Source organism: Zootermopsis nevadensis, unplaced genomic scaffold, assembly GCF_977971745.1.
Source record: "Zootermopsis nevadensis isolate Lab colony 2312 unplaced genomic scaffold, Znev_1.0 Znev_ptg000017l, whole genome shotgun sequence".
NCBI lineage: Eukaryota > Metazoa > Arthropoda > Insecta > Blattodea > Termopsidae > Zootermopsis > Zootermopsis nevadensis.
In genome coordinates, this window is record NW_028259149.1 from 11,355,818 (window position 1) to 11,369,849 (window position 14,032).

Sequence of the window (14,032 nt, forward strand, 5' to 3'; positions counted from 1 at the left end):
TGCGAAGCTAACGGCATCGACCTTTTGAAAATATAACAATGTGTCCTGAATTCATCCCTGAAACTCGTGGCTGCCCATAATTTTTTAAAATTGACCTCCTCTATTGCTCTGAGAGTTGGTTGGATTGACATGTTTTGCTGGTTTTCGTATGAAGTATGGCAAAACGTTAATTTACTGTACAGAAGCGTCTTTGAACTTAAACACTGGGACAATATTAATCATCCGCAGATATTTTCAGTTATTGGCAATACAATTAACAGTCTGGACTGTAAAAATGAAGGCAACTATAAATGCCACTAAGTTCCGCATACGTGGTTCAAATGTACGCAATTAAAATTTCGTTTTCAGTTAGCTAACTAATCCGTTCTCCTCTTTCGTCGACAAAATTGGACCAAGTAAATTCCTAGGTAGGATTTGAGGTTATGACTGCAGTGAGTACGTAAATGGCTGGCTGTCTTCTGGGTTGTAGCGCCGTGAAGTCTGGTAGAAGGCTACCAACGTTTCAACCAGATTACATGGCGCTACAACCCGTGAGAACCTGAAGCCTCACCAGTATTCCGTAATGCGTCCATTATATTATACGTAGTTGGCGCATTGAAGACGTGCGTTGTAACATAAATAACTATGGATCACTGTCCATGCTGTGTTAATATGAGGCAGTCGAGTGGTTTACATGCTTTCTGGGTGGATATAAGCAGAAAAGGTTATGTTGTTATTATTTTACTATAGGAAACTATCCGAAACAGAAAAAATCGCTGATTTTAGAATTGGGTTACCGTTGTTGGTGTCTCGTCGTGAGGGAAGGATGCCAATTTCGTGTGTCTACTTGAGCCATTACAGAGCTAGGGTGGAAGGATTTGCCCCAGTTTTAAATACTTGGGGGAAGGGGTAAAGAACATATTTTGTGCTTGGTACAACAGAATTCAGCGAATTTAATAAGAACAACACACGCGCTTATTGCATGGAAGTCTCGCAGCTCTGCAGAACACAGGATGCCAATTCCACACACCTGCAGGGGGGCTTCCAGCTCTGCCTATAACCTACTCTCCACTCCCTGTTCAACGTTATGGGAGGGTTTTAGCTCTGTTTTCCCCTACATGATATAGTCCCTCGAGACCCATCAGTACGCGATTTATCGATATGGTAAAGATATCAGAAGCTTGCCCGCTCCACATCGCCCACCCTCCCTGTATTTGCGTCCCACACCCTGTGACTGTAGGCAAGCTACCAGCTCTGGTTTTTATGCTTCATTTTTTACAGAATTATAAAAAAAATATGAGTGGTAAGGGAAACTTTTTGGCTACCAATAACACTGGTTGCTAATTTATGTGAATTTTACCCCTGCATTCACACACATATTATTTTGGAAGTTTTTTCCCCGAAGCTATAAAATGTGTCGTCGAAAGCATAAAACTGTTTGCACAGTTGGATTTCAATACGCGAGTCCCCTGCCTGATCGTGATATTTGTTTTACAGCTGGAAGTGGGCATGGAAAATGCAGTGCTATTATAGCCCGCGTATCATTAAGTAATCTTTGGAATGTCGCTCTTAATGTCGGAACTTTCTTCTCGTTAATGTTTCTGATGTTTTCAAATTTCGTAATATGAGGCTTCCTGTTTTTTTTACTTCTGGTCATAATTTTATCGCTACTCTTGAATCTTGAATGTAGACTTGTTTAAACTAATACTTGCATAACAAAGCAACTTCTCAGAGAAGAGTCCTTATGGAGAATTGTTAGTTGCGTAGCTGCTCAGTGCATTTTTTCTTGTTATGGAACACTATAATTTATTACAAGAGACAAGTTCTGAACCCTATCCTGAATAAATTTAACCCATTCTGCATCTTCACACACTATTTCTTTAAGATCCATGTCCTATAATTCAAAATACAGGAGTTGTCACACAATAAATTCACATACATTTTGTAATCATTTAAACATTTTCACCCCACTAATACATTATGACGCTAAGCTCGGCAGTGGATTTTATCGGTATTTGCAGTATTGATTTTTTAAACAAAGTAACACGACATTGCGCTAAATTATAAATATCGTTTCTTTACTACAAACACTTTTTCGTTACGTTTATCATACATTTCGCGTCAGTAGTTAAATTCTTAACTCATCCCAGTAATTGGAATGTAGCTTCTCACTAGGATGGTCTGTATGATGAGATCAGATCTGCTTTCCATTATTGCAGAAGTAGCCATTACAGTGGCAAATCTCGTTAATATTTCTGCAAAGGCTTGTAGTTCTGCATTTCACTTACGTATTTACTTTGATGACACAGTTATCGAGCGATCGGCAAAGCCGAAGTACGTATCGACGCTGTGGCTTTGTGTTGACTGATCAAGCTTATCGTACATTTCTGAGACGGTTATATAAAAATGGAGTGCTGGTAGATTGACTATCGGGTCTAATCCAAGCTACTAGTATAAAACCTGCTCCAGTGACAAATGTCCACCAAAGTTCCCGAATAGTTTGCTCTGGGATTGAACCCAAGCTCTGTGCATAGTGGACCAGAATACTCGGAAAGCTGGCCAAAACAAATATATATAATTGTAATACTTTCCATTAATATTATTTCTTGGTTACGAGATTTACAAAATGTATTTTCTAACCGAGATTCAAATCCAGGACTTTCCAAATTCAAATCAGGATTTCTGACTAGACAAGATGCTGTGGTTGGTTGCAAATAGAGATCCGGCAAAATTTGCGAGATTGAAGATTCGTACGATGACATAAATTCAAATTTCAGTCAGAGGTAATGAATCATTGTTCTTGTCTCTCTTTTAGAATGATCCTTTCACGTACTCGAGACTTAACGTTTTCTTTCAGTAAGGACGTGATTTCTGGAACACCTGGTAAAGTTTCGTAGACATTGTCGGTGTAAGTGTGTGTGTCTGCTTTGAAGGCGAGGAAGAGACTTGTTAGCGAAGAAATCCTTGGGGGGGGGGGGGGGGGGGGGGGGGGTGTCCTAGATGGAGGTTTGCCTTCGCCGGTTTTTTAAGGTAGAGAATCTTGGAGTGATTGTTCGAGAACTATTCCTCTTCGCGGAATCCTAAATTCTGATGTGACTGGTCTACATCAAGGAACGAAGTTCCCAAAGAAGCGCTCTGAAAAGTATTTTAGCTGGGAAACTGGGAAGGTAAAGTTTATTTGGAAGGCATAGGCGTTGATGAGAGGTTAACAATATAATTAATTTTAATCAGGTAGTGTATTTGGTATGTATTCGATTTATCTGGTCCAGTGGCTGTTTTTCGTGAAGTGAGTTTTGCGTTCCGTATAGTTTAACAATTATTTATTTTTATCCGTCTTATCACAATATTTAAAATTTCTTATAATTAAGATAATAAAATATTATTGATGTTCCATATCGATTGATCGATTTACACTTTGGAACATCCTTTACACAACATGTTTCAGTTTTTATAAAACCATCTTCAGGTGTATAAGATTTTCCGTATAGTTGTTGCATTTATTGACTTCATAACAAATTTGATCTTCTTAGGGATTCTGTTCTGCAGTGTTAATTTAGTGATGCTGTTTATAAACCCCACACTACCTGTGCCCGTTGCAGTATTGACTAGTGGTGTTTGACAATAGGCCTAATTGGAACGACGCCCAGTTTTTGTCGCCAAGTAAACAAGTGAGTTACGAATCTGAAACGTTCGTAGACAGGTAATGTAATCACTGAAATATTTAATCTTGCACTGAGATAGAAGACTTTTTTTTTCGTACTGTTGTAATTATTTTTCTCGTATTTTTGTCACGGAATGCGCGGTCTGCAGCCCCACATATAAACATGACGGATTATTATTATTATTATTGTTGTTGTTATGGAAATGCCTGTACTACATTCTAGCCGAGATTTAACTGGTTGTTTGTTTGACGGTGGGACATAAATTGAAATGCTATAGATATATATGAGTAAAATAATCAGTTTGTTAGCATTATTGGGGTTGTGATATGATTATTGTGGATTATAGCCGTTGAATGACAGTTATTATATGGTATAAACGGAAATGGTATTTCCACACGATGAAGTTGGTGTTGGAAGATTGTTAAACTAAAAACTGATTTTATAATTGTCTGTAAGCGATGTATAATGGTTAGTTATGAATGTTGCCTACCTAATTTGAATAGGCCTATTTTACACAGACGCAGTTACAAAATACTTTTTATTTGTTAAAATTGTCAGCGTTTTCAGTGATTGGACCACGATTGATGCTTTCAAGTCACGAGTCCTTAAAACTGAATTCTGACATTTAAAGCTGATCTCTTGCGTAAGGTGAATTCAGTGTCGTTTGATTCTGGCGACCGTTAGTAAGAAGTAAAAAAAATGTTTTTCTATGACAGTCGGAACCATTAAAAGTACGCAAATTCATAGGTCTACACAAATATCACTCACTCGAAGTCTCTTGATCACAGTTGGTATCTTCTGGTTCTCCACTAATAAACTATCTTTGTCTTCGCTTGATTTGGGTTGCAGAGGTATTTACATTTTTATCGGACATTTGTAAGCTCATCTGAATATTACAGGTATTTGACTTTAAAAAGATGGTTACATCTAAACGATGAAAAACAGTTAGATCTCTCTAGTACTCACTCCACTGTGTAAAAATATTGTTAATTAATACTAAGTACCTGCTGAAGGAATGGTTCTGTAGAATTGTGAAAACTTATTAATGTTATATGACTAACGGACCGCTTCTTCGAACATTAGTTGAAAGCTAACAGCTCGTATATTTGAAATTAAAACATTTGTAATACTCTACTGAATGTTTATGTTAACAACTGACGGAGAATTTTCATCACATGGTAAACCAGCCAGTGAGATGCCTGTTTTTCTATTGCTGGAAACATTTAGGTCATTTATATGTCCGTGATATGCTTTATCTAAGTATAAAAGTACGAATATCTGTAACGCTATGACCTTCCTAATTTTTAAGAAACTGTAACATGCTGTACTCTATAAAGTTGTGTTGTCGGCATTTTATTTTTAGTTTAAAAAGTACATGCAGATATACGCGTAATTTAGAAATGAATACATTGAGAGAAACAGTTAATAGTATGGACAATATAAACAGTGTGTGATTTAACTGTTGCAAACGAACGTATTATTTAACCATTTCCATGCTAGTGACGAGATATAGCGTTATGATTTGTAGTACGTTCTGTTTAATTTTATAATACTGTAATTTCTTGAAAACGCAAGCTTTCTGTGTGTGGGCTTTTAACAGTGAAAATTATAAGTAAGCTGTACAGACACAGAACATAAAGCATATGTTTTGTAAATCAACCTTTGCACCGAAAGGGTTAAGTGATAAATTCGTATAATTTTGCACAGTAAGCCGTAATTGAATTGCAAGGGCCAGTGATCTGAATGTACAGGTCATAACCTCAGAAGCTGACGATTGCCAGCAAGTCTCATGTTCACTGAACTTTCCTTAGTGTATTAAAATAAGCTTCGATCTGCTCTAACAGAGAAGTTTGGGTGCCATTTTATGGAACTGAATGAAGGTAATATTCAGCAATTACTCTGCTGTATTTTAATTTGCCCCTTTTTTACATTCGCTCTTTATTTGTTTTCCCAAGGAACACATTTCTGTTTCGTGATGAAAATTGTTTTTACTCAGTGTTCTTTCTGTTCCTCGTGGCAGGGAGAAGTAACATTATCTCTTTCTCGTCTTTTCTTCTGTTGTCTCTCATTTCATTACTGTCTTCTGTCTTCCCTTTTCCATTTTCATCATCGTTTCGAGGCTTCCGGTTACTCCCGGCTTCTCCGTTAGGGGTTCCGTATAATAAAGTTTCTTTTTTAAAGAGTAACGTGAATGGGGGGCAAGACGACGGCTATAAAGAGAAAAGGTATGCTCAGGATTTTGTAAAATAATGATAAAACAACATGGCGTATACTTATCAGGTGGCTGTGACAAGTGTTGCGCTGCAGATTGTCATCTGTTTCTGTATCAGTGCTGTGATGCCCAACACTTGCTAGACAATACACGTGCAGCGTGGCCAAAGGAACACAGTCACGTGGTAATTATGCACTGCGTAATATATGTATAAACAGCGTGTTAATATAATATAGATGTCGCTTGTGTAATATATTTAACCACATGAAGAAGAAAAATTATTGTATGTTTGTGGACCACTATGCTAATTTTATACAGTTTTGTACACTAATGTATCATTATAATAAAATAAGGTAAACAGCACAATTTCTTTTTGTATTCCCCGTTCCTATCTGCATTGTATCATCGAGTCCAGATTCTGTTAACAGATAAAGTGGTGATTTGAGTTTCTGAAATAATGTTTAAAACTGAAATGTTACACACTGAATGTTTTTCAATCTGTCATATGGCCTATATTAATTAACTATATTCTCTGGAAGGCTGTTCTACTGATACTTACAAGTTTGTCTGGTGATGAACCGAGCAATATGATGTACTTCTGCTGAGTTTTTAGGTTACGGGAAAAGCAGGAAATGCATACACGAATTTGGTAGGCAAGAGTCAAGTCCCGGAGATCGAAACGTCAGGCCTGGAGCTAATTGGTTCTTAAATAAACTAGATGGTAGCCAGTGAACTGAATTCAGCTGAAGACGACTGTCTGCTGAATTGTTGTAACAAGGGCAGCAAGAAGTCTGAAACGTCGATAAACTACTACCAGACTACACAGCGCAACAACCCAGAAGACAGCCATGTTCAGACTCACCGCTGTGAAAACCTCAAATCCTATTGAATTGCGAAAAATTCTTATGAAAGTTTTAACGTTGTTGTGATCTGTATTAGTTTAAACTGTGCATACAGATGCATAACTAGGTTGTATAATTATCAATTGGTAGTTTCAGTTAACATCACTATAGGTTCATAGACTGAAACTTACGAAGGAAAGTAAGCACCTTTCTTTTAAGAATTTCTTTGTTTACAGTAGACGTATCTTATTTTTTTTCTAGAATAATCATAATATGACATGTCTGAATTTGTGCATGTATTGCCTCCTTTGCGTCCATTCTTCCATCACTGCTTCGTATTAATGTACGTTTCTTCCATATTCGTACATAGTTTCATTTATGGGGACAGTTGTAACTCTGCGTATTCTTAATAATGTGCGCTGCGTGCCTATTTAAATGACACATAAACACTTATATGAACGTTAGTGTAATATAAAAGAGAAAGAATTTTATATTCCCATAAAAACGACTCTTCTGAAAAGAGAAACCTTATCTTGGGAGTACTAAACGACAAAATTATTTTCTCTCCTCTTTTTCTGCATATAACGAACTAAGATTTTATCAGTCACAAGAGAACTTTTCAAGCCATGTTAAAAGCGCGAGAGGAAGAAACCAACTAATATAAAGGTCATCTCTATTTGCATTTCCTTCGCTTCATTTGTTAAATTGTCTGTGTCTGGTCAAGTAACTCTGACATGTTTAAAGATCGTTGTAGAACCGTTGTTTAATTTCCTTTTCTTCTCCATTTTGCAAATGACTTTTACGTTGTGACGTGCATTTTAGGATGACGCGTTGATCTGTCACTTTTAGCTCTAATAGGCCTGTACAGGAACCATCTGAAATTCAGACTGCAACTCGAAAATGTTAGTCATTTCTTGTTACTCGTGTGTGCCAGTTAAGTGATTTGTTCCGAAAAGATTGGTGCAGCGATAACTTTATGAAGGTAAAGTTTCCAATCCCCGTCGTGTTAATATGATTGTCCTGACAGATTATATTTGGCTCTCCTCAGTTTGTTCAGGGAAATGTGATAGAACTTTCAAATAGACCACGGCTGTCTCCTACGAAACTATTACTTACTCATCATGATCGTATTTAGATTTATTTTGACGCCATATAACCTCTGAAACTAAACAGGTTTTGTTAAATAATGTAAAAATCAGTGTTTTTATATGTGCTACAATGCAGTACCTAGAGTTATGATCCATATATTTTTGTAAATAAATTCAGCGATCATTATCGTCAGTTTTGAGAATAACAGAGATAAAATTTAATGAGGCATATTTTTTAGACATTCTTTTAAATTCTGTATATTACTGTTGTTAATGTAATGTTTGATCAATTTAGTCCTATATATTAAAAACATAAGATTTTAGATATTATACAATGGAATCTAAAAATAAATGTCATGTTAGCCTGCAGTTTTAAGAGACCTAACCTAGAGCCGTAGAAAATAAATACTGTTGTTGTAATTATCGGTTGGTACAATCCATGTTGAGATATGGAAAAAGTATAAATCCATTCCATGGATACGCCACTTTTCTTCAGTATTTTGTTCCTACTTATTCAATTCACACAAAGCGATGCAGTGGATTGTTTGGTGCAGCTGACGGAGTTGTGAGCTGAACATTTGGGCTTAAGAGGGCGGAAGTAACGAGAGGTTGAGAAAATATCCGAAATTACTCCCATTTTGCGTAACGTATATTTTTCACCAAGATTGGCGGGGATATTTACAAGAAAAGAGGATATGTGATATGCATATGCAATTTTAATTGAGAAACGTATCTGAGAGAAATGCATCCAGATATATGGATATTATTAAAATGAATATTGCAGAAATAGTGTTTGAATATGTGGATATAGCTTAGTTGGGTGAAGAAATAAATTAGTAAGAGAGTCTTGTATACATGATAACGAACCTTTTAGTTGCATAGAATAAGACGAATTTTCTAATATAGAAATCAACCTAAAAGTCTAAACATGTTAGCGGTCCGCGATCTTAAGAGTATCTACAACAGTGGCACCTAATGGACAACTACGCAATTACAGTTGCCATAGCTTCGAAATAACTACAAAAAACTATTAAAATCCACATCTGCAACGAAGAAATGAACTGATAAATTGCAATTCTTGTGTCACAGTACTCTAATCGTACACAACCAACTAAAAGCGTTTTGTGAAAGAAACATTCTTGTGAAAACATTTTCACTACAAACGAACGCACCTCTAGTACGTAATCTTCAGAAGTCATGGTGTCTCGTTCCGAAGGTCATTCACTTGCTATCCGCTTTCACCTAACCGATCAGAGCGCGGTGGTGGTGGAGTTGTGAACGTTGTGGCAGATGACAAACTCTTTCCGCTCAAGTTTTTCACAGATTAGCCATAATTCAACGGCTGACTAGAGCAGTTAATGCGTCACTTCCCGTGTTTGGTAGTTCCGTGTTGTGGTTGAGTGTTCTTTGTTCAGTTTAACTTACAATTAAAAACGTTTCACGCTAGATTAAGTGCTCAGAATAAAATATTGTGTGTAAATAAGTCCATAGTCTATACAGCATTCAAAGTGTTTGTTATTACGCGTGGTGATCTTACTCTAAGAACATGCTAGAATTCAAGTTAGACTTGTTGCAGATTGAAGGTAAAGAAAGATTGAATTTAATTATAAGGCTTATAAGGTGGACCTTTCCTGTTATCGGTCATAAATGTGTATTTGTTTCTTAGATTGTGTAATTTAAAGATAGATATTTAACTACCCTACCTAACGGTTAATGTTCTTACTGACGTAAGTCAATGCTACGTCTACGTCTGTATACAGCTACATATGGATGGCCTGAAACAAGAAAGGACCTACTAGGTTGACTGACCTTCTGGAGACGCTTTTTAAGCTACAATATTGTATTTGTATACATATATTTTAATTACCAGCATATGGTAAGTAGGGAATCTGAAGGTTAATTGAAGCTGTGTTGTTTTTCTCAATCAATTCAGGAATAGTCTGTGTTAGTAAGCAAAAATAGGCTATTTTGTTGAGTGGAATTTGTAATTAGCCTATTAATGATTCGGTTAGGTGTGGTAAAGATGATGACGGTGTTCTTATGGATTGTCACATTGTATGAACATGAAGGTAAATACAAATATTTCTGAGAAAAGTGCTGTCTCCATGTGAAGGGCTTAAAGGAGATGGGATTGGGAAGTAAATATTTTCTTCACATTTCCGAAATATCTACTTCAGCCCTGAAAATGCAGACAGTACATTTCTCTACAAGTCTACACGGCATCACAGCGCATGAAAACTACATCGTTATCAGTCGGCCCCACATGACTGTGCAGTTAAGACCAAAGACTCGAGGAATCTCTATCCTCTGTAATGCATTACGGCATTACAGGAATTTAATTCCATTGTATAAACATTTTAAACTTTCCGTCATCAGGCTGCTGGTACGTTATTTCATTAATCTACTGCCTCAATAGAAGACAGCCATCTTCAGACTCACCGTCGTGAAAACCTCAAATTCTATTTAGTGCCTCAGTGTTCGGTGTGTTAGATTTGGTGTACAGAGAAAGCTAATCACTTAAAATCTACCTGTGTGATGATAGCAGTACGGTTGTATTGAAATGGAACTTGTGCTCTGATTATGGGGACTTGAATGAACCTTATACAGAGTAGGTTTTCATGGAAGACTTTTGTAAACTGTGTAGTCCACTTTCGGGTTTCATGCAAAACATGAATTTCTTGGCTAGGTCAAGCCACTGTCACATCCGAATTCATGGTTTACCATGCAGTTAGGGAGTGGTTTGTTTGCCCTCCCCATCTACGTTTATCCTTAACGTATAATTTGGCTGCACGCGACAGAGACAAGCGACCGAGGCAGGCGACAGAATTGTGAGACCGAGACTGGTCGCTTCCTGGCTGCTCTCTGTACATTCGTATGAAGTACAATTACGAGCGCGAGACAAAGACAGGCGACAGAGACAAAGCACAGGAGACCGCTCTCGGACCAGTAGTGTCTCGCGACGGGCTCAGGCAGCACGTGTGTTGTTGAGTAAAATAATGGCAGAAATTAAATTTACTGGTGACCAAGATGAGCAATTGGTAGAATTAGTAGCAGTAAACCGACCACTGACCACCGACAGAAAGATCCTTCTTCACGTCTGGTTTTGAATATTGAACTCATAGGTTTTCTTTGTTTCTTTCGCAACAAATAACACAGCAACACATCTTCTTCTTCTTCTTCGATTAACCTTTTTAGAAGCATTTTTGTACTCATTTTTCACAGAATATGTGCACGTATGTCTCTACAAAACAAAGAAAACAAACACTTTGCCGCATGTCTTGGTCGTCACCTCAAAAGTGTGTGGCGACAAGCTGCGATATGTCCGTCTCCCGTCTCTGTCGCCTGCCTCGGTCGCTTGTCTCTGTCGCGTGCAGCCAAATTGTACCTTTACTGTAAGAGATGAACCTTTCAGATATTTCCGTTTGGTGGAGCTCAGTACGAAAAATGAATTCGCTCGTAGACTTGTACCAAACCTCTAAGCAGTGGTGCCAACCAAACTCTCTCGGCATCGGTGCCAGTGGATTGCACAGCCCAGATGTATATTATACTTTAGTGTTTTATCTCATATACGTCTCCATGTTCGTGTAAAGTTAGTTTGCAATTATTGTAAGATGCCCAAAAATGACTTAGGCTGAGTACTTCCAGTTAGCTGTGAACTGCTTGCGTAGGGGACCAATTTGTCATATTCTATTCTGTTAGCAGCGCAGCAGAAACTGATAAAAATATTGTCTGTTCTTGTACAGCCGTCACGTGAAGTAAATTTTTAAGTTACTCTCCCCATTTATGTTGTTTATTCTCTTTATTAGTTCTCAGAATCTTTTTGAGTTCGCTGCGGGTTTCGATATTATGTCCTGCTTTTTTTCTTCTCTCTTTTATCCCCTCTGTTCAATTTCGTGGCTCTCAGAATTAGCTTTTCCTGCTAAGTACAAGATGAATTATTTGATATTTCCACCCTTCGTCCCTATCCTTTCCCCTCTGCTCGCTGGTGGTGATACGCCGTACTGAGCACCGCTAATGAAGTGCGTGACATAGTAACATTATCATAAATTATATTTCTGTCACATCCACAACTTGGCTATGTACAGGGTGTTTATAAAGTCAGTGCTGTGTTTGTTCAAATGCGTAAGCTATTACATAAGCCTAACAAATAGAGTAGCCATGAATCTTACCATACGTGAACTTGTCTAGTTTTCGCCACTACGTTTTTTAGACGTGTTTGCACATACAAATTTCAGAATTGCACCTTTTGTCGTCGTCAAAACTGCCTGGCCACCCGTCTGCATATAAAAACGCGATAAAGACTGCACGGATTTTTACGAAATTTTATATCGGAGAGTTTTATAGTAAAACTCAGAAGTTTGCCGATACATTTCAGTTGTGTTTAAATTTCGACGAAAGAAAATAAAGACGAAGTGAGATATTAACTGCCTTGAGAATCTCGTATAAACAAAATAACGGATACTTTTCATGACGTACGAAATGTAAAATGTCAAATCCCCGAGTATGTAATCTCGAGCCAACCATACTGGGAAATTCTTTTCAGAGCATCATTACGTAGATCACCACTTTGGCTGCGGGGACAAATTATCTTAAGCCACCTTAGGTAGCCCAAGGTATTTAAGCGCAAATTGACTAACCTGTAAAATGCTTATTATAATGTCTTTCCTGACGTCAGATTTTGCTCGCTAAAGAGAGATGTAATTTATCTGATAGAATCGGAAAGGATTAGAATTTGGCATCATCTGTCACAACGGTTTCTGGATTACTTTTGGATTGCAAAATTAATTATGGCCTATTTCTCAGCCGGAAGTCACACTTTGCAACAGAAAGTTGTCTGCGTTAACGCGAGAAATTAAAGTGACTTGTATCTCCCACTCTTAAACATTGAAATTTCAGAGTTTGTATGAAGGAATATAAAAGCTGCTTTGTGCTTTGCGTGTTTTTTGTATTCCCTGTTTGCTTGTCTTTCATATATTTAAATGTATTATTTAACTTTTGTAAAATTACGTGCGTTTTTTTTAAAACAAACTTGGATTCTCATTCTCTGCAAGAACATTTTTGTAGTTTTTTTATTCTTAAACATTCTGTGGGCCTTTACAGTTCTGTCCTATAGGTTGTGAAGGATACGCATTTGCTGTCCCTCATGAGGACCTACCATGTAAACAACTTGGGAGACGGTTCCCAACATCAGGGACAATCACGGTAAATGCGAAAGATATATCCTCCAAGCAAGTGCCGGGATAATACCTTAAATTAGGCAACTACCGCTTCCTTGCACATCCTTTCCAATTCATTATTCACTGTCATTCTCTCATTCGAAATCGTCGTTAAATAAACTAAAATAATAAACAAACATGCAATACGTTTTCGTGTGGTCTGCTAAAACAGCGTAGTTAACAGTGGCCAGTTATTCTCGTCGCATTGCAGTCACTGGTCGTTCGTAATACGTGTTACACATGTCTGTTATCACATCAATATGCTACAGTTCTGCCGGAAATTTTAACACACGGAGAAATCAATGTACATGTATTGTAACAGTCGTCATAAACACGGACTGCTTCTAATTATGTGTCATTTTATTTATCAGATCTGATTTAACATCAATTGTACAGCGCTTCTGTTCTGGAAGTGAACATTAGTTATTTGTGTTTCTGTGAAGGTATTGGTTTAAATGAATTTGTTTAAAATACAAGCACATATGGAAAGCTATTGCAAATGACAGAGTTCCGCAAGAATTTCTATAGTTCATGGATGCGCACAGCTTAGGCTCACGAGATGACAAAGCTATTATACATACAGAAATAACGCGCACATAATTTTCGTTATTTTATATATATCCAGGACGTTTTCAAAATAACTTCATTTTTTAAACCAGAACCCTGTATACGTACATTCCTTTTCTCTCCCATGCGGACTACATGCCCTGCCCATCTCATCCTCCGTGACTTGATCATGCTTATTAGATTTGACGAGGAGTACAACTTATGAAGTTCCTCGTTATGCAACTTCCTCCATCCTCCTGGTAATTCGTCCCTCTTAGGTCTAAATATTCTCCTCGGCACCCTGTTCTCAAACACCCGCAGTCTACGTTCCTGCCTCAGTGTCAGAGACCAAGTTTCACACCCATACAAAACTACAGGCAAATTATAGTCTTGTGTATTTTAATTTTTACGTGTATGCAGCAGACGAAAAGGCAAAAGGTTGTGAACCGAATGGTAGGAAGCATTACGCGAATTTAACCTGCTCTTA

General features: G+C 37.5%; 1 long non-coding RNA gene across 1 annotated transcript in view; it reads left to right on the forward strand.

The window, feature by feature from the left end:
* Positions 1–9,118: 9,118 nt before the first annotated feature.
* LOC147873664 (uncharacterized) overlaps positions 9,119–14,032 on the forward strand; it is a 165,429-nt gene continuing 160,515 nt past the window's right edge. Inside the window, exon 1 of the long non-coding RNA XR_015535506.1 lies at positions 9,119–9,366. This is a non-coding gene — a long non-coding RNA (uncharacterized LOC147873664). The remainder of the gene's footprint in view (positions 9,367–14,032) is intronic.